This window comes from Artemia franciscana, chromosome 17 (assembly GCF_032884065.1).
Source record: "Artemia franciscana chromosome 17, ASM3288406v1, whole genome shotgun sequence".
Lineage (NCBI taxonomy): Eukaryota > Metazoa > Arthropoda > Branchiopoda > Anostraca > Artemiidae > Artemia > Artemia franciscana.
Genome location: NC_088879.1, coordinates 43526775 through 43547239, shown reverse-complemented (window position 1 = coordinate 43547239; position 20465 = coordinate 43526775). Strand labels below are relative to the sequence as shown.

At 35.3% G+C, this 20465-nt stretch overlaps 1 protein-coding gene across 2 annotated transcripts in view; it reads left to right on the top strand.

Moving 5' to 3' along the window:
* Positions 1–20465, top strand: part of LOC136038276 (laminin subunit alpha lam-3-like) — a 395732-nt gene that overhangs the window by 89464 nt on the left and 285803 nt on the right. The gene's annotated exons all lie outside the window — the stretch shown is intronic.

Here is a 20465-nt window from a genome sequence, read left to right as displayed (position 1 = left end):
AAGTTTTTTGTCCCCCCCCCCTGAAAAATTGTTTTGTAAAACCCCCAGGAAAAAATTCTGGATATGGCCCTGATTATAGATAAAATTTCAGTTGAATAATTCATTATCGAAGTTAATTGTCTCACACAGAGCTGTTTAAAAATGTGAAGTTAATTTTTATTCTGTAATAAGCGGGGTGTCTTGTCCTTTTCTTTCTAGTATCAACGTGGAGCGAATTTTAATATTTAAAATTATTATTTTACACCGCAAATCGTATTCTGTAACCGCCCAAATTAATACGTTTGATATTCGAAGATGTAAACGCCCAATGAAACTGATTGGTACGGTGATACTGCGATTTTAGTATAGATAAAACCGTGGGGCAACTTGATCTTTCCAGAAGTTTTAGGCATGTTCTCACTATGAGAGGCATAAACGGAGTTTTGCCTCAATGTAAAGAATGGCTTGATTGATTTAAAGCAGATTTTTATGGCCTAGATTGACATCGTCTGTAATCTATGGGGGTGGAGAAAACTTGCGTAGGTGTAGGGCTAGACGACTCTTCGTGAACCTGAGTTATGTTTGCGTTATGACAGGCATAAATGAAGTTTTGACTTGGTTTATAAAATGACTTGATTAATTCAATGCACATTTTTATGGCCAGGGGTGGAATCTATGACAGGGAAGAGGATTTGCGTAGGAGTTGGACTAATAGATCCTTTCAAAAGTCCTACCTTTGTGCTCACTATGAGAGGCATAAATTCAGTTTTGACCAATTTTAAAATGAATTTAGATGAACAATGGCTTGATCAAGGGCCTCAGCCTCACTTCATATGCTATCAAGGGGGGGGGGAGATTATTTAAGACTTTTAAAAATTTGAGCAATTCGATTTCAGTTTTAAACTCTAAATAAGTTTAAACTCTAGATAAGTATATCAATTTTATCGCCTCTAAGGTGAACTTGCTGAAGTTTTCATACACGAGCATGTTACTAGGCATGTACACTGAGAGAACATCTGGCACGTGCTTCTCCCCAAGACCGTATCTAGGGGGAAAGTTATGGGGTTCGAATCCCACCTCCAAATGTTTGAACAACTCATACAAATCTTTAAAAAATGCATGCAAACAAAGTTTTGATGCGTTTTGTAAAAGTTGTTTCTTTACCCCCCCCCCAACAAAATGGTGGATATAGCCCTGCTGCCCCTCCATAAAGAGTAGAGTTTTGCGCAGTTTCGTATAATTTTTCACATGTTCTGTATGGTACACCTAATTCTTACATTATTATTATTTTTTTAAATCGTACCCCTGGGACTAAATTCGTGATTACGTGTTCTTATTCACGGACAGGTGCTTACATTACTCGAATCTTTCAGCCAAAGCCATAGCCAGGATTTTGTTCGAGGGGGAGGGGTACAAAAAACTTTAAAAACGCATTTGAAAATTTGTTTAAACGCATTTTGTTACGTTTTTGCGAGTCTGACAAAAGTTTTCAGGGGGAGGGGTTCAGACTCTAAACCCCTTTCTCTAGATATGGCCTTTCCTACACCCAGTCTTTATGAAGTTAAAAAACAAGTTTTTTTTTCTCCTACTCCCGGTAGTGATTCCCCTTTTCTCTAGTTTTCATGTGCTAGTATATGAACGTATTATATCTTTTCCTGTTATATAGGACTATTTGTGGAATAACATTTTCAGTCATAACCTTCAATAAATAATTTCTTAGACCAAACTGCCTTACTATTTACGAATTTCAACAAATAAAAAAAAATAGAAAAATGGTATAATATTTTAAACAAAGACAGCGGATAAAAACAGTAAAAAAAAAATTTTTAGATATTAAATTTTTTATGTAGTTTTCTACTGTCTTTGTTTGAAATTAATTGCAAAAATTTTTTACACAAAACAAGTTTTTCAAAGAGCAGTAAAGAGCTCCATTAAGCCAAAAATGAGAAGAATAAATTCAAATAATCTTCGAAGCTTGAAACTACCACAAATCACCATCAATATATAAATGAAACCCAAAACGAGCAGAAACTAGGATAAATAACCAAGTCAAACTCAAAACGACCAAACATTAACATGAGTAGGACCGACAACCCCTATGCTTTCTCAAGAGTAGAACATAATTTGTACTGTACTGAAAAAAAAACAACAACAAACAAATGACCTTGGATTGTCAGTTTAACATACATAAACTGATATTTACTCTTTAAATTTTTGATAATTTTTAATTTATTAAAGTAATAAAAGTGAAAACATTCAAAATGTATTTTCATAGCTGGAAGTTTCAACTTAACACAATTAGCCATTGCTATGACATTGTTCATATGTCCTTTTGATAACCTGTTCTTTCATATACTTCTTAAAATTTTTATCTCAATGCTCTTAGCCGTACAAGCAGTAGCAATAGAAATAGTAGTTGAAGTAGTCTTAGCGTTAAGAGGTGGGGATTGAGCAGGGGATAGCTCCTCTCATATACGGAATAATTTCTGTTCATTTTAAGTTTTAATGTCGCTCCTTACTTTCAGTTAAAAAAAAACTTGTTTTTTTCTGTTTAATCAATAGTTAGGCTCTTATGCTTTCTTTCAAACAGTTCGTGGTAACAAATTGTAGTAAGGAGCGACCCGGCTCAATAGTTACTGAAATCTAAAAACGGAATTTTGATACCAATAGTTACATCAAAATAATAGATCTTTATGCTGATTATAAATATATAAGTTTCATCAAGTTTGGTTATACCCATCAAAAGTAACGAGCCTGAGAAAATTTGCCTTATTTTAAAAAATAGGGGGAAACACCTCCTAAAAGTCATTGAATCTTAAGATCCAGCGTATCAGAGAACCCTACTGGAGAAATTTCAAGCTCCTATCTACAAAAATGTGGCGTTTTGTATTTTTTTTTTTTTGCCAGAAGACAGATCACGGATACGTGTTTTTTTTCCAGGGGTGATCTTATCGACCCATTGGTCCTAGAATTTCACTAGAGGGCTCGTTCTAACGGAAATTAGAAGTTCTAGTGTCCTTTTTAAGTGACCAAAAATTGAAGGGCACCTAGGCCCTTTCCCACGCTCATTTTTCCCAAGTCACCGCATCAAAATTTTGAGATTGCCATTTTGTCCAGCATGGTCAAAAAGCCAAATAACTATGTCTTTGAGGACGACTTAATCCCCCAGAGTCCTCGGGGGAGGGGCTGCAAGTTACTAACTTTGACCAATTTTTACATATAGTAATGGCTATTGGGAAGGGTACAGACGTTTTCAGAGGAACCTTTTCACGTTGGGGGGGGGGGGGGTACGTGGGAGGATCTTTCCATGGAGGAATTTCTCATAAGGAAAGAGAATTCCCTTATGAGGGAATTATAAGGGAAAATATAAGAATTATTATTACATAATTCTAGTATTATTTGAAAAAAAGAAATAAATGAAAAAAGTTTTTTGTTCAACTGGAAGTAAGGAGCAGCATTAAAACTTAAATGCATTTGGGGAAAAGAGGATGTCAGGGAGGGTGGGCTTGTTGCCTTCATCACATTTAACTCTTAAAAGGGAACTAGAACTATACTTTTCCAGTCTAATCAGCCTCCTCTAAAGTACACGCTACCACTCCTTCCGACCAGACTTTGGGGGGTTGGGGCTCGTGTCAATCCCGAAGGCCTTGTTATGAGATCTTTGGACTATTTCTTGAACAAATGGCTGTCTCAAAATTTCTATCACATGCATTTTGGCAGAATACGACGCATGGAGGGGTATCTACCCTCCGATCACTTTGACTCTTAAAAGGATACTAGAACTTCTGATTAAAAATCCAGTGAGCCCTATCCGAAATTTATACGACCACACTTTCTATAAAAACTTTATATGTCCCTAGGTCATAATTTACACTCCTTGTCCTTGGGGCTCTGGGGGGGGATGTCATCCTAAAATACATAATTCCCGGACCTTTCAACTGCGCTGAAAAAAATGACTATCACAAAATTTACTTGGAGGTGTTTGGGGAAATAATGGGCTTGGGGGAGGGGATCGTCCTACAATCGCTTTCGACTGTTAAAAAGAGTACTAGCCCTATCAATTTCCAATTAAATGAGCCCTTTTCGAAGTTTCTACGACAAATCTTTCCATGCGAAGTGACCTAGTCTAAAAAAAAACACTGTGCCCACGTCGCTTTTTAATTAGGCAGCGCTATCGCACTGCCTGTGATATTATAGCCTTTTTTCTATAATTTGATTTGTCTTAAGTTGTGCCAGACAGATATGGAAGAAATTTGGGGTCCATGATTCTCCTCTTAACCCCGAGATGCGGTAAGACTGCGTGGCTATCAATTGTCTCTTTTCGTTATTATGTGGCGTTTATTATGAGGTCTGCCTTTTTCCTTCGTTTTGCACATTTCAATCTGTTTATGTTTATTTTATTTTGCATTGAGGACGGTTAACCGAGGCCAAAATATTGCAGTCTTGTTTGCTCTTCATTGGCTTATAGTTCTGCTCTTTTGTCTACCGTGTCTACCGTGGTCTACCGTGTTCTTGCGTCGACTACTATAATAAATTGCGAAATTAGATTCGCACTGGGTACATGATCTTCAATGTGTTTCACCATTAATATAAATTGGATAACATATCATTATTACTGTCAAAACATAAGCAATTCGGGTTTATTTAAAGATATAATTATTGGATGAATGCTTCTTAGTTCATAAATTATTCGCATATATTCTCAATAGATAAAACATTAAAATACCCAGACTATAATTTTAACTTTAAACCTGTTGACAGTAATGTGAATTCAAGTGCATGGAATAGTTTAGTTTAGACTAAGTTATTCGTTTTCACCTATTGTGACTAATACTCAAGATGCGTGAACAAAAACAGTTCGTTTATTATAAATGTTGTTTCTGTGACAAGAGACACTCCCATCCTTTTTATGAAAAAAGAGGTGTATCATGCATTTGCACTGTTTTGCAAAGACACCGACTGTATCATCCCTTCCCAGCTACAAAAACTACGACGCCCGCCCTGTATTGAGTGGCATCTTTTATGATCACACCCACTCTATTTTTATTTTCTTTTTAATTGCTAGAACTGTTTCTTTGTCAATATATATCATTATTGAACTTCACACATGCTTGATTATGGCTTTGACCAAGAACACCGATATAGAACATGGAGCTCCAGAACCACCAGAATGAGGTCGTGAAGAAGATACAATTACTAATGCTGCATGCTTCTTGATCGACATTAATCAAGTTAATTGATAGATACAAGGAGTTACTAGTACAAGGGGAACATCCACCAGGTTACTTTTATTGAACTTCACCACACGTTTGATTATGGATTTAACCAGGACCACCGATTGAGAACACGAAGCTCCAGAACTGTTAGAATGAGGTCGTGAAAAAGATACAATTACTAATTCTGCATGCTTCTTAGTGGACCTGAGTCAAGTTAATTGATAGAAAATCTAGTATAATGAATACATCTATCAGGTTACTTGACTCATCACCTAGTATTAGAAAAACTTCCAGCAAGGCCTTTTAGTTGGGTCAAACCGAACTTTGACCTCCTAAATTACGTTCAAATTGAAATCACTGGCTGGATCATCGTATTACAGCACAAACTGTTATATCAACAGCTTCAATATCATACAGAGACATATTATATCTACAGAGACATAATGGCTTGTACGCCTTTTAAATGCAGTCCAAGCCAAGTGGATTGGTGTGCTGGGCTTAGGAACCTTTGTCCGAGAGAGCGAGGGTTCGAATCCTAGTATATACAACTATTTGGTTTGGGACGGGGGTCAGTGGCGTGACTCTGTAAGCTCAAACAGAGTCGACCCGGCTCTAAATGTGTGCCTGGGGAAATCTGGGGAAGGTAAACAGGAAGGGTGTGTGAAAGCACAGGATGGTTAGTCTCCAGCTCCTCATTGCACTCCTTGGCTTAAGAGCCAAGAAACGGAGATCAGCACCGCCGGTAGAGACTGTAAAGGCTAATGCCGTATTCTTTACCTTTTTCACCTTTAAATGCAGCCCTTTACCTCTTGTTTATATGTTTAAAAGATGAGAAGACATTATATCAGGTCTTCATTACTTCAAATGTGTAACTAAGGTCTTTTATTTATGACTCATATACCCTTAGTTTTTTGCCTCCGAAACTGGTGTCACTTATCAGATATGGACACCTATAGAACGACTCATTCTATTGCTCGGTTATTTGGCAAAGTAATCAGGTTTTTAAAGATTATGGTCGTGGTGGTGAGGAACACACTATTAAATCGTCATCAACATTGTCACCTCTGGTCTTCGTCACAGTCTTTTTGATTATCAATCATTTTTTTTTCCCGACAGGACCAGTGTCATATCCAGGGGGCTTACCAGGCTTGAACCGCTCCCCCGTCCAAATGTTTTTCCGACTCACATAGGTCTCTTAAAATGTAGGTTAAAACACTATTTTTCAAAAAGAAAACAAATTAGGCTACAGAAATCTTAGTCCCTCAACAAAAATTCTTTCGTTAACCCTCCCCTCCCCGAACAGAAACACTGGTTACAGCCTTGCTTCCGAGTTTTTTCGTATTCTCCTAGACACTTTTTGTGGGGAGTTGTCCTCCAATAAGCAAGTCGGACGTGTTGTATAGAATATATCAACACATATTCTTTGTTTACTAGTCCATTTGTGCCCCCTTTCACAATCTTGTGGATGTAAAACATGTTGGGAAAAAACGATTATTTAGTTATTCTGTTCAGTGAGTCTAACCGAAAGAATATAGAAAACAGATAAAAAGACCCAATGAGAAGGAAAACCGTCACGTGATTTAACTTTGAGGGTGTAAGAACTTCATGAAAGGGAATAAAAAGTTAAAATTCGAACAGGTTGGGGTGAATGAGGAGCATACACAATTGTGTTGGTCTCATGCACCTTGGTCTTACGATGATTCGTTTCTAGTAGTAGTAATAGTAGTAGGCCTATACGAGTAAAGACGAATATTAGTTTATGTCTATCTTTTTTCTTTTAATTTTCACCGACCTGAAGATAAAAGAGTCACTTCTTCAGAGCGGGTGCAGTAATGATATATTTGTGTTGTTGTTGTTTTTTTTTTTCTTTTACTTTACTATGTTAGCCAAGATTAACCTAGCTCAAACTTCTTCATGACACAGAAACAGATATGAAAATTAAAGAATATGCCTGCTTTCATCTCTTTTTCGAACTTATTAATCTCAATATTTACTTAAATCCTCTTAGAATTTGCAATGGTGTCCCCGAGGGGTCTCTCTCTCTCTCATAAATTTTATGTACCAGGAGGAGTGTGCCAAGCGTTGTGGAACTGTGCCATACATTTTGGAGACTTTACCACGCATGGTAGAACTTTGTAGCACCCAGGGGCGTCGTTGGGAGGGGGGCTGCCCCCAATAACATGGAGAAAACAATTATTATATATCTCATGTCCCTTGACTCTCCGGATACGGAACCCTCTTGCCCCCTCCCAGCAAAATTGCAAGAGATCCGCTGCTGGTGGCACCTTTTGTGTTCTGAGAAGAGCACCCGATGGCGGGGAGTCAGCGCCCTTCGGATGTCCCTGGTGCTTAAACAAAAGTTGTAAGCATTAAATGGTAAATGGGTAGATAATGAAAGTGTTTAAACATTAGCATTCAGTTTCTCTTTACATTTCAATTATGCAGAATTTTGTATAAGAGGATGCAATATGAAATTCCAGAGCTACTCACCAAACCACCCACACAACCTCCCAAATTTTCTTTTTCCACCCTTAGTCTGAAACACATTTTCCCTTAATTTCGTCTTTAGTTTTACTTCATATATAGTAAAAGCCTTATATTTCTTTCATTAGTTTGTAATAGAATCTTGATTTTTCATATTATTAGTATTATTATATAGCTTTATGTAATATAAATTTTATAATATTATGAAATTTCGTTAATATTTTATTTCCTTCACTTTATATAGAACTGACGATAAAAAAAAACTCACCTTTTTACAGCGCAATAGATATCCGTGCACATTTTTCCTTTCCTTCGTTCTTCAACAACGCTCTATATAATCCTAACTTCTTCATGCCCAAAAAATAGATTTGACAACTTCAGAAGCTACCTACTTTCAGAAAAATCTTCAGATTGGTTGGACCCTACTAAACATAAAACTTCAATCAAAACGGAAATTTTAATAACTTCGGATTTTACATAGTCTGTATGTTTATTTTAAATTTTTCTGGCATTGCTCAGCAAACCACACTGTCGGTGGCACTCGGTATTTTTTATTTGCACAAAATCCCAGTGCCTCAACCCCTCAGGATTTTCTCCAAGATTTTGAAATTTCAGTCCTGAATGTATATTTCATATAATTGTATACTTATATTTATTTAATATAATTTATATATATATATATATATATATATATATATATATATATATATATATATATATATATATATATATATATATATATATATATATATATATATATCTCCTATTTAATATATTATATTTAATTACTATTATGTTTAATATATTTAATAACATTTAAAATTATTTCAAACTTTCGGAACTTTTGCAAGCCAATTTTGGGATATTGTTATGTAATCCATGAAAGTCCTGTTAATCCCATGTCAAAGCTCAAAATTAATTTACCTATTTTCTCTTACTCTAAGCTTTATTGCTTTCTGAAAGAGCATTGTTGTGTTAGTAGAAACAAACCCACTAATTATCCAAAGCTTAATTTTTGCAGTAATTAAGACGTAAACAAAACAAGAATAAATTATTTGTACATAATTATACATCTTAGATAATTTCACTCTTGGCAAAAAGACATTTTGGCAATTCAAATGGTGGAAATAACACTTTATGGTTGGTAAAGTGTTGGCTTTCATATGCGCTTATTTTTAGCTTTTACTTTATAAGCCATTAGTCTTTAGTTATGTCTTTTTTGTGTGGTCTTCGAAAATAAACACAAAGTGGAAACTGTAAAAATTAAAAATTGCATTCTTGATGTATAGTTATCATGATCTATCTGTAAAATATTGTACATGTCATTTTATTAATAATACTTTATAGAAGACCTTATATTTAATTAAGCAAAAAAACAAGTTTTTTTTTAGCTGAAAGTAAGGAGCGACATTACAACTTAAAACGAACAGAAATTACTCCGTGTATGAAAGGGGCTGTTCCTCCCTCAACGTCCCGCTCTTAACGCTGAAGTTTGACTCTTTCTGTCAATTATATAAAAAAAAACAAGTTTTTTTAAATGAAAGTAAGGAGTAACATTAAAACTTAAAACGAACAGAAATTACTCCGTATATGAAAGGGGCTAAAGTTTGACTCTTTCTCTTAACTCTATTTTTAAAACAGTAAGAAACTTTAGCGTAAAGAGAGGGGCGCTGAGGAGGAAAAGCCCCTTTCATATATGGAGTAATTCCTGTTAGTTTTAAAATTTAATGTTGCTCCTTACTTTCATTTAAAAAAACTTGTTTTTCTAATATAATTTCTGGACGTTTTAGAATTAATGCATGTTTTGATCTTGGCTCTCTGCCCATAAATAATTAAAACAAAATATGCATATTAATTAATTGCAATTAATCGGAAGATTTTGAGAAAAAAGAAGCGAGGGAGGAGGCCTAGTTGCCCTCCATGTTTTTGATTACTTAAAAAAGCAACTAGAACTTTCAATTTTTTTACAAACGTTTTCATTGGAAAAAATATACGTAACTTACGAATTAACTTACGTAACGAACTTCTATATTCGTATTTTTATTGCGTATATGAGGGGGTTCAACCCATGCCGATACCTCGCTCTTTACGCTAAAGCTTAGATTTTGTCCCAATTCCTTAAAAATGACCTCTGAATCACAAAAGCCGTAGAATAAATAGTTGAAATTACTAAAAATACTTTAGCGTAAAGAGTGAGGTATAACGAGGAGGTAAACCCTCATATGCGGAATAATTTTTGTTCGTTTTGTTTTAATGCTGCTCCTTACTTTCAGTAGAAAAAACTTTTCATATTTATTTTTTTCATTGGTTTTTTAAATAATGCTAGAAAATCCTGCACCCCCTTCATTGAAATTCTCTTCCCCCATGAGAAGTTTCTTCATGGAAATATCCTCCCACTTAACCCCCCTCCCTTCAACTCCCCCCCCCCCTAAACCAAAAAAACTGAAAACGTCTGTACACTTCCCAGTAACCATTACTATATGTAAGCACAGGTCAAAGTTTGTAAATTGCAGCCCCTCCCACGGGGACCGCAGGGGAGTAAGTCATCCCCAAAGACATAGTTAATAAGCTTTTCGACTATGGTGAATAAAATGGCTATCTCATAATTTTTACCCGGCGACTTTTGGAAAAAAATGAGCGTGGGAGGGGGTATAGGTGCCCTCCAATTTTTTATTCACTTAAAAAGGGCACTAGAACTTTTAATTTCCGTCAGAATGAGCCCTCTTGCAACATTCTAGGACCACTCACTTGACACGATCACCCCTGGGGAAAAACAAAAACAAAAAAACAAACAAATAAACACGCATCCGTGATCTGTCTTCTGGCAAAAATGCGAAATTCCACATTTTTGTAGATAAGAGCTTGAAGCTTCTACAATAAGGTTCTCTGTTACGCTGAATCTGATGGTGTGATTTTCGTTAAGATTGTATGACTTTTAGGGGGTGTTTTCACTTATTTTCTAAAATGAGGCAAATTTTCTCAGGCTCGTAACTTTTGATGGGTATAACTGATCTTGATGAAACAAAAATCAGCATTAAAATGTGATTCTTTTGATGTAGCTATTGGTATCAAAATCCCCTTTTTATGGCACTTGGTATTAACCAAGTGATATATAGCAATCGCCAATTCTGTCGGTCTTTCTGTCGGCCTGTCCCGGTTTTGCTACTTTAGGCACTTCCAGGTAAGCTAGGACGATGAAATTTGGCAAGCGTATCAGGGACCGGACCAGATTAAATTAGAAATAGTCGTTTTCTCAATTTGACCATCTGGGGGGAGTGGGGGGCCGGTTAATTCGCAAAAATAGAAAAAATGAAGTATTTTTAACTTATGAGCGGGTGATTGGATCTTAATGAAATTTAATGTTTGGAATGATATTCTGCCTCTGAACTCTTATTTTAAATCTCGACCGGATCTGATGACATTGGGGGGAGTTGGATGGGGGAAACCTAAAGTCCCGGTTTTGCAACTTTAGGCACTTCCAGGTAAGCTAGGACGATGAAATCAGGGACCGGACCAGATTAAATTAGAAATAGTCGTTTTCCCGATTTGAACATCTGTGGGGGATTGGGGGCCGGTTAATTCGGAAAAAATAGAAAAAATGAAGTATTTTTAACTTATGAGCGGGTGATTGGATCTTAATGAAATTTGATATTTAGAAGGATATCGTGGCTCAGAGCTCTTATTTTAAACCCGACCAGATCTGGTGACATTGGGGGGGGGGGAGTTGGGAGGGGGAAACCTAAAACTTGGAAAACACTTAGAGTGGAGGGATCGGGATGAAACTTGGTGGGAAAAAACATGAGTCCTAGATACATGATTGACATAACCAGAACGGATCCGCTCTCTTTTGGGGTAGTTGGGGGGGGGGGGGTAATTCTGAAAAATTAGAAAAAATGAGGTATTTTTAACTTACGAACGGGTGATTGGATCTCCATGAAATTTGATATTTAGAAGGATATTGTGTCTCAAAGCTCTTATTTTAAATCCTGACCGGATCTTGTGACATTGGGGGAAGTTTGGGGTGGGGAAACCTGAAATGATGGAAAACTCTTAGATTGGAGGGATTGGGATGAAACTTTGTTGGAAAAATAAGCAGAAGTCTTGCATACGTGATTTACATAATTGGAACGGATCCGCTCAATTGGGGGGGGGGAGGGGTAATTCTGAAAAATAAGAAAAAATGACGTATTTTTAACTTACGAGGGAGTGATCGGATCTTCATGAAACTTCATATTTAGAAGGACATCGTAACACAGATATCTTATTTTAAATCTCAACCGGATCAAGCGTAATTGGGGGGGGGGGGCAGTTGGGGGGACCGGAAATCTTAGAAAATACTTAAAGCGGTGAGATCAGGATGAAACTGGATAGGAAGAATAGAAACCTGTCTGAGATACGTGACTGACATAACTGGACCGGATCTGCTCTCTTTGGTGGAATTGGGGAGGGGGGTAATTTTGAAAATTGAGGTATTTGTAACTTATGAAAGGGTGACCAGATCTTAATGAAATTTGATATTTAGAAGGATCTTGTACTTTGAAGTTCTAATTTCAAATTCCGACCAGATCCTGTGACATTCGGGGGAGTTGGAGGGGGACAACGGAAGTCTTGGAAAACATGAAAATTGGGGTATTTTTATCTTACGTATAGATGATCGGATCGTAATGAAATTTGATTTTTAGAAGGAATTCATGTCTCAGAGCTCTTATTTCAAATCCCGACCAGATCTTTTGACATTGGGGGGGAGTTGGAGGGGGAAATCTTGGAAATTGAGGAATCGGGATGAATTTTGATGGATAGAATAAACAAATGTTCTTGATACGTGATTGACAGAATCTTACTGGATTCGCTCTCTTTGGGGGAGTTGGGGGGAGGGGTTCATTGATTTGGCGAGTTCGGTGCTTCTGGACGTGCTAGTGCGATGAAAATTGGTAGGCGTGTCAGGGAGCTGCACAATTTGGCTTGATAAAGTTGTTTTCCCAGACTCGACCATCTGGGGGGCAAAAGGGAGATGAAAAATTGGAAAAAGTTAGGTATTTATAACTTACGAGTGGGTGATCGGATCTTAATTAATTTTGATATTTAGAGGGACTTTGTGACTCAGAGCTCTTATTTTAAATCTTGACCGGCATTAAGCCTTTTAGTTTCAAATAATCAATTTATTAATATATAATCAAATCAATTTATTGATTCATAGAATTTTGTTAGAGTTCATACTATATGATCTCTTGGCCTTAGCTCTTCTCGCCTCGTCACAAGTGCCATATGAGCTCTTAGCTCTTGTTTAGAGTTTCGGTTACTATTGAGCCGGGTCGCTCCTTACTACAGTTCGTTATCACGAACTGTTTGATTCTACTTTATTAAACATTAAATAACTTTAGCGTAAAGAACGGGACGTTGAGGGAGGAACAGCCCCTTTCATACACGGAGTAATTTCTGTACGTTTTAAGTTTTAATGTCGCTCCTTACTTTCAGTTAAAAAACTTGTTTTTTTCTGAACTTTTTTGAATTAATGCAGGTTTTTATTTTGGCTCTCCGCAATTTTTGCTAAATGGCTTTCTCTTTGTTTTGATCAGACGATTTTGAGAAAAAGGGTGGGAGAGGAGGCCTAGTTGCCCTCCAATTTTTCGGTCACTTAGAAAGGCAACTAGAATTTTTAATTTTTAGCGAACGTTTTTATTAGTAAAAAATATACGTAATTTAGAAATTAACTTACGTAACGAACTTCTATATTCGTATATTTCTATTATGTATATGAGGGGGTTAATGCCTCACTCTTAATACCTCTTTCTTTAGTACCTTTTAATACCTCACTCTTTACACTAAAGTTTTAATTTTGTCCCAATTCTTTAAGATTGACCCCTGAATCACAAAGGCTGTAGAATAAATAGTTGAAATTACTAAAAATACTTTAGCGTAAATAACGGGCTATTTAGGAAGAGATGGACCCCCCATATGTGTAATAACCTCTGTTTGTTTTAAGTTTTAATGCTGGTCCTTACTCTCAGTTGAAAAAAACTTTTTAAAATTTATTTTTTCATTGTTTTTTTTTTTTTAATTATGCTAGAAAATCCTGCGCCCCCTTCATGGAATTTCTCTTCTCCCATCCAGTCTTCTCCCAAGTACTCCAAGGGAAGACCTAAAGTACTCCATCCCCTCTCCTGGGGACTGCAGGGTAGTAAGTAAGCCCTAAAGACATATATTATGTTTTTGGACTATGCTGAACAAAATGGCTATCTCAAAATTTTGATCCGTTGACTTTGGGAAAAATGAGCGTGGGAAGGGGCCTAGGTACCCTCCAATATTTTTGGTCATTTAAAAAGGGCACTAGAAGTTTCAATTTCTGTTAGAATGAGCCCTCTACTTTTAGGGGGTGTTTCCCCATATTTTCCAAAACAAGGCAAATTTTCTCAGGCTTGTAACTTTTGATGAGTAAGACTAAATTTGATGAAACTTATTTATTTAAAATCAACATAAAAATCCAATTCTTTTGATATGTCCATTGGCATCAAAATTCCGTTGTTTAGAGTTTCGTTTACCATTGAGCTGGTTCGCTCCTTACTACAGTTCGTTACCACGAACTGTTTGATATAAATGCAGTATGTTATAGTATTCATATCTAACAATATTTATCATTATTAATGATTGTTATTACATAAAATATAAATATTAGTATGTTGAGGCAATATAGTTTGCAATTCTAATGTTAAAAATATCAATTTCCGGTTGGTAAAAGTGCTGGTTTTCACATGCAGTTATTGGCAATTGGCGAGTTAAACAGTGGCGGTTCTAGGTCAGGGCATGGTTTACAGCCCCTAAGTTTAACCCCCCCCCCTAAAGTTTTTACCCCCCCCCCCTTACCCCCAAGTTTTTCTTACATCTGACCTTAAATTCCTTTTATTTATATTTTTAAACTCCTGTGGTAGACTTTGTCCCCTCAGTTTATGAGGCCAAAAGCCGCTATTTGAAGCAAATGATAAAAATAGCACTTTATAGTTGGTAAATTCATAATTGGTAAATTTATAATTGGTAAATTTATAATTGGTAAATTCATAATTGGTAAATTTATAATTGGTAAATCCAATTTAATCCAATTGGCTTTCATGTACAACCATTTTTAGCTAGTATTTTATAAGCCATTAGAGACTTCGGCTATGAATTTTTTGTCCTGTGTTCTGAATTAAACACTTTGTGGAAAGTTTTAAATTATAAACACAACATTTACTTTGCTTGATGTATATTAATTTAAAAAAATGCTTTACGTGTCATTCCACCATTAATATCACAGCAATAAACATATAAAATAATATACGTAAATAAATGTTAACATATTAAACATTAATAAAATAAAAAAGGTATGATATGTAGATATTACCGTGAAAAATCGAAATCTGGTGAATGTCGACATTCACCGGTGAAACTCTGAAATAAAGATTTTTAACAAATATTTTAGACATAAACCAAGCGGCTATGTGTTTGTTAACTAGTCAGCTTTGTCAGTCTTTTGCAAGGTTTGAGGGTGACAGGGTAGGTTATAAATCTCAGAAATGGGTTAGAAATTAGGTAAGAGTCTCAGAAATATAAATCTCAGAAATACTCAACATTTCCCCTTAAAATATGGCGAATTAGTATGTTCAGGGTTTGCTAAAGTGACTGAATTGCTGAACAGAGGAATAGTGTGAGGAAAGTCCCCCTACCTGCCAAAAGAAAAAACTTAAACATAACATGGGATTATGGTAGTTTTGCTTTAACCTTTACAATAAAGCTCTCATGAAAAAATCAAAGTAATGCAGATGTTGGAGGATTGAAAGTTCTAATTTTAAATGCCATAGAGCCTATAATTTCACTGGAAAGCAGCTATTAGTTGACCACAAGAACAAAAAACATAATTATAGTAAAGTCATTTTAAATATCTTCCAAATGCTCAATTGAGTGCTCATACATCCAGAAAAAAAGTGCCATACACCAATCCCTTGAACAGTTGGTAGATATGACCGCGTTATCCTTATTTTAAGCCATCCTTGTCCTTATATTGACATGGGGTTGCAAACTAAAACAAGTTGATTCAGTCGGTGCAATGTCTAAACGTCCTATCAGACGTTTTCAAACATTAAATATAATTGCCAAAAGCGTTTGCTTGTCTACAATCAAAGGGAGGATTATCGGGCAGTTTGGATAAGAAGAATCAATGTGTCAATTAATATAAATTGTCCTGCTCATGCTTCCTTTGAGTATACCGTATAAGCAGGGCCATATCAAGGATTTTTGGGGGCGTGGGGTAAAAAGATTTTTTTTTCGGTGGTTCTAAAAAAAACAACAAAAAAACCTAAGAAATTATTAATTTTCATTTTTGTTATGACTTTACGTGTCAGAAGTAGTATCCCCTCTATCTATTGCATGAGAGTTATATTACTTTTTAGCGTTGGTGCTTTTTATTTTTGACATGGAAAATAATTATCGTTTATTAATCAGTGTCAAAACAACTAATTTACATTAAAAGAAATTTAAACTTTTTAATTTTATAATTTTAAGATTTTGACAAGTTTCTTAGAGGACAGGGTCCAACAGAGGGCAGGTATATTCAATATATGTTAATGTTGAGTTTAGGGTCACTTGAACTTTTAACAGAGTTTGAGGAAAGCTATTTTGACATTCACATGTCGTATAATGGCATAACTATTTCATTCCCTCTTCGGGTCATTTGAAATTGTCCCAGTTTATAGGTGTTTCAGGGGAGAGTAGGCCGAGTAAAATAAACTATATCATTTTTGAAATTGTTGGCTTTTGAGGATTGACTTCCCATCCCTTATAAGTGGTTTCACTAAGTATATGTTTTAGGATATCTACTGGACCAATATTCAAATTTCTCTAGCATAATCCATAAGGCAACTAAATCCTCAACAATTTTCTGTTTATTCAAAAACTTTATACTGAGCTTTTTTAATCATTACTGGAAAAAGTAAAGGGGCCTAACAATTGTCTCTTATGAGCAACATTGTAAACCATAAGAAGGTTAGAGCAAATATAGAGGTAAAAAACTGCTTGGAATCTGCTAGAACTCAAAGATCTTAAAAAACATGAAACAAAACATATGCTACAATGATCTTAATTGATTATGTTTCAAATTGAAATTAACTTAAATGCTTATGAATTAAAACACTTTGGATATTAAAATTAAATGATATTTTTCAGTCTACTGCTTGAAAGGTTACTCCAAGCTGTCTATCGGGTGAATAAGATATTTGGTGTTCTACTCATGGGCAACACAAGGATGGGCAATCCTACTGGCTAAAAAAGAAGAAAATAAATAATTTCACTTCGAGATCATGGTCGCTTTATAAATGTCCCCTTTTTATTATTTTCAAAAATAAGTCTTTTTCATTTTAATTAATTTTTATTCTCTATTAACGCCTTTAAAACGCTTTAATTTATTACGATCACACCCAATGATTCAATTCAGAACAGGGCACGTTCTGCGGATGAAGGCTGACAGATTGCCCAAGATTGTCCTTTTCGACCAGCCGTTTAGGGTTAAATGAAAAGCAGGCCGCCTGCGATTGTAGTGGGAAGATGCCCTAAAGAAAGATTTAAGCAGGAAGAGTGTAGTTGTGTTGCCCTCAGACGGCTTGGTGCTGAGAGGATTTTCTTGCAGTAGTAATAGGTATGATTCAATATTGCCCCTAGGAAACTTGTCCTCTGATAAAATATTGTGCTGGTAGCCTTATTTTTAAGTAGGGTGTATGTTTTAGGTTGATAAACAATTTATGATAAGTTATTAAGTTAAAGGAGCTGCAAAAAGAATTTTATTTCGAATCATTATTTCACATTATATTTCACAATATAAATCATTATATTTCATTATTTCAATTTCATTATGTCATTATATTTCAATAAATCATTATATTTCACAAGGAAAACACCGCAGTTTTTGTAATTTCGTGATAATTTGGATTAAAAGTGCTATAGGTTCGGTAAAATTTTGAATCCTGAGAGGGGCCATGGCGCCCCTCTCCTCTCTGTTTATGTCACTATAAAAAAGATCTGAGTCAGTAACTTCGGGCGCACGGAAAAACGCATGGATAAGCGCACGGAAAAACGACACTTGCTTGGAACTTAGACTCAGCGTCTTGTTTTTACCAGAAAAAAGCAGTGCTAGAAGTTGGAAAAGAATGAAAAAGGAATTGGCTCGAAGTTTTACAACTATTTACAGATATCAACTTTTTTAGATACTAGCATCCTTAGGCAGAGTGATAGCATTGCCTAAGGAAAGAGCGCTGTGAACAAAATATATTATTTCTTCACCAAACCACTTCGTATAGAAGGAATTGTCATAGAAACTTAAGTCATTTGATTTGAAATTGAAAGTTCTAGTTTTTAAAGTAAGATTTAAAAGTCATTGGCGGGCAACCAGCCCCTCCCCCTATGCGTATCATTTATACCTATCAGAAGTTTACAACCATCAGAGAAAGTATGCAACCCTTTGCTTATAGGTATGCAGATACTATTTAACATTTTGAACTAATGGTCTTTAATTACAGGCTAATGTCGGTTCATTAACCATAGATTCGTTTGGGCGGGATACCTTAACTGCAAACGGCAGTTGAGATACAACATGACTATGACACTTAATTTTGCTGAATAGCTTATACCGCTTCGTAGTCATTTTGGGATTCCTCCGTACAACCCATTTCGTTAAGAATTTTATATGATGCATAAAATACGATAGTTTTAACATACCTTTCTTGAGATTTGAACCAAGGGCGGATCCCCATTGTTCTAAGCTCTTTGTTATGAGTTTTGTTTTGATACCGTATTTGGTTCGGTTTTGTTTTTGTCAGCCATATTTTCTTTCGTTATTAACTTGTAGCTATTAAGAACATGCATGTGCAAAAGTATTTACAAGGTGCTGAGGGGGGAGACAATCCCCCCAAGACTACTTCCGACACATTTTGTATTTTTTACTCCCCTTCTCCCCTAAGGATATCCTCTAATCTACCATCCCTAGGAATTAGAAGAGTATAACTGTAATTGTGGGCATATTTTGATACCCACCCAAAAAGTTTTTTTTTGAAGGGGGTCAGAAAAGTCTATAATTACAATTATACAATATATATATATATATATATATATATATATATATATATATATATATATATATATATATATATATATATATATATATATATATATATATATATATATATATATATATATATATATATATATATATATATATATATATATATATATATATATATATATATATATATATATTGTATATATATATATATATATTTATATATATAATGGAAAAATTTATTGTAGTTGCGAATAATAAAAGTACTTTGATTTAACTTAATATTAGCATTAGCTGCCCTTGGAACCTTTAGGGAGGTAGTACCTTTGACAGTACCTTCTGGAAGGGAGTCAGTTGGAGGGGAAATACCCCGTATTTGTATGTATTTTTACTGGACAACTGAATAAGCAGCAAAGTTCCCCTCCCTTTGATTTTGAAAAACAATTCCCCTCTATAGTTTCTTGAATTGACGCCACTGTAGCTGAAGCTGAGCGGTGTCTAATTTAAATGAAAAATATACTTTTAAAACCTAAAACCAAGTCAAGTGAGCCTTTACCTAGAGCTACTGTAAGAGTTTTTTTTTTTTCTCTCTCTTTCAACAATGACAACAACAAAATAGTTTTCAGATGAATATAATGTGCATTCTTTCCTTTTAGTAGGGTATTTTTTAGTTTTGTTTTTTTTCAACAATTGAAAGTTACTTTTTGAAAAACCTTGTATTTAAGATTTAACTCAACTATTTTTTTGTTTTGTTTTTTGGCCGAGGGTCTGCTTAGATGCATTTTCTTTGTAGAGTCACATTTATGTTTCTTTTTGGTTTATTTTTCGTCTTAGAAAAGGCCAAGTGGACTGCCAAAAGATTACAGAACCAAGACCAAAACCGGGGTGTCAATTAGCAGGCTAGGGGGCATTTTCATTCTCCCTCATGTTTTAAAAATCCTTTTGAGGTTGTTAATTTCATTGAAAATGTCTTTTTCTGGTATTTGAAGTAAAAAAAAGAAATCACAAAGAAATTGCCCCCCTCACCAGGGCTTTTCGTCCGCCACTGGACCCAAAGAGAAATAGAATCAAAAAGTTTTTCCATTTTGTCTTAAGACTTATGAAAGTCTCATCGGATTATATTTGAAACATATTCTTTTGAGCCTTTCGGACCGTTTCTTTGGAGTGATAAATACTCAAGAAACTTATATATGAAAAGAGCCTTATTCAAACCTAATTGGCTTAAAACATTCTTTGCAAAATTTTAAGCAAAAAAAAAAACAAGTAAGTTTCACCTAATTGGTTTTCCTGTATGATAATTTATGCCAATACGAAGAACGAAAAGTCATACTTATACACTATTAGTTCTCCTGTATGAAGAAATAAGCCTATAAGAAGAACGCAATTTTTTGCTACAATCCATCTGTGTGTTTCAGTTGTATTGTGTTGCCTGTTACAACAAACGAAGTTTGCTATTACTTTTAAGGCATGTTAAAAAATAATTTGTTTTGTCCCTAGTTCTTGAAGAGGCCAGGATTGCCTGGCAGATTTTTGGACTGCTTTATACAAACAAAGCATGAAACCTGTTTCGTTGTGCCCAAATTAACGGAAATATAACAATTAATCGCGTGTCCGTGAGGACAGCGTTTAGAGTCCTGCTGTCGCTGGCTGTTTGGTTTCGAACAGGGGTCAGTGGCGTAACTCTGCAAGCTGGTCCAGAGTCATACCAG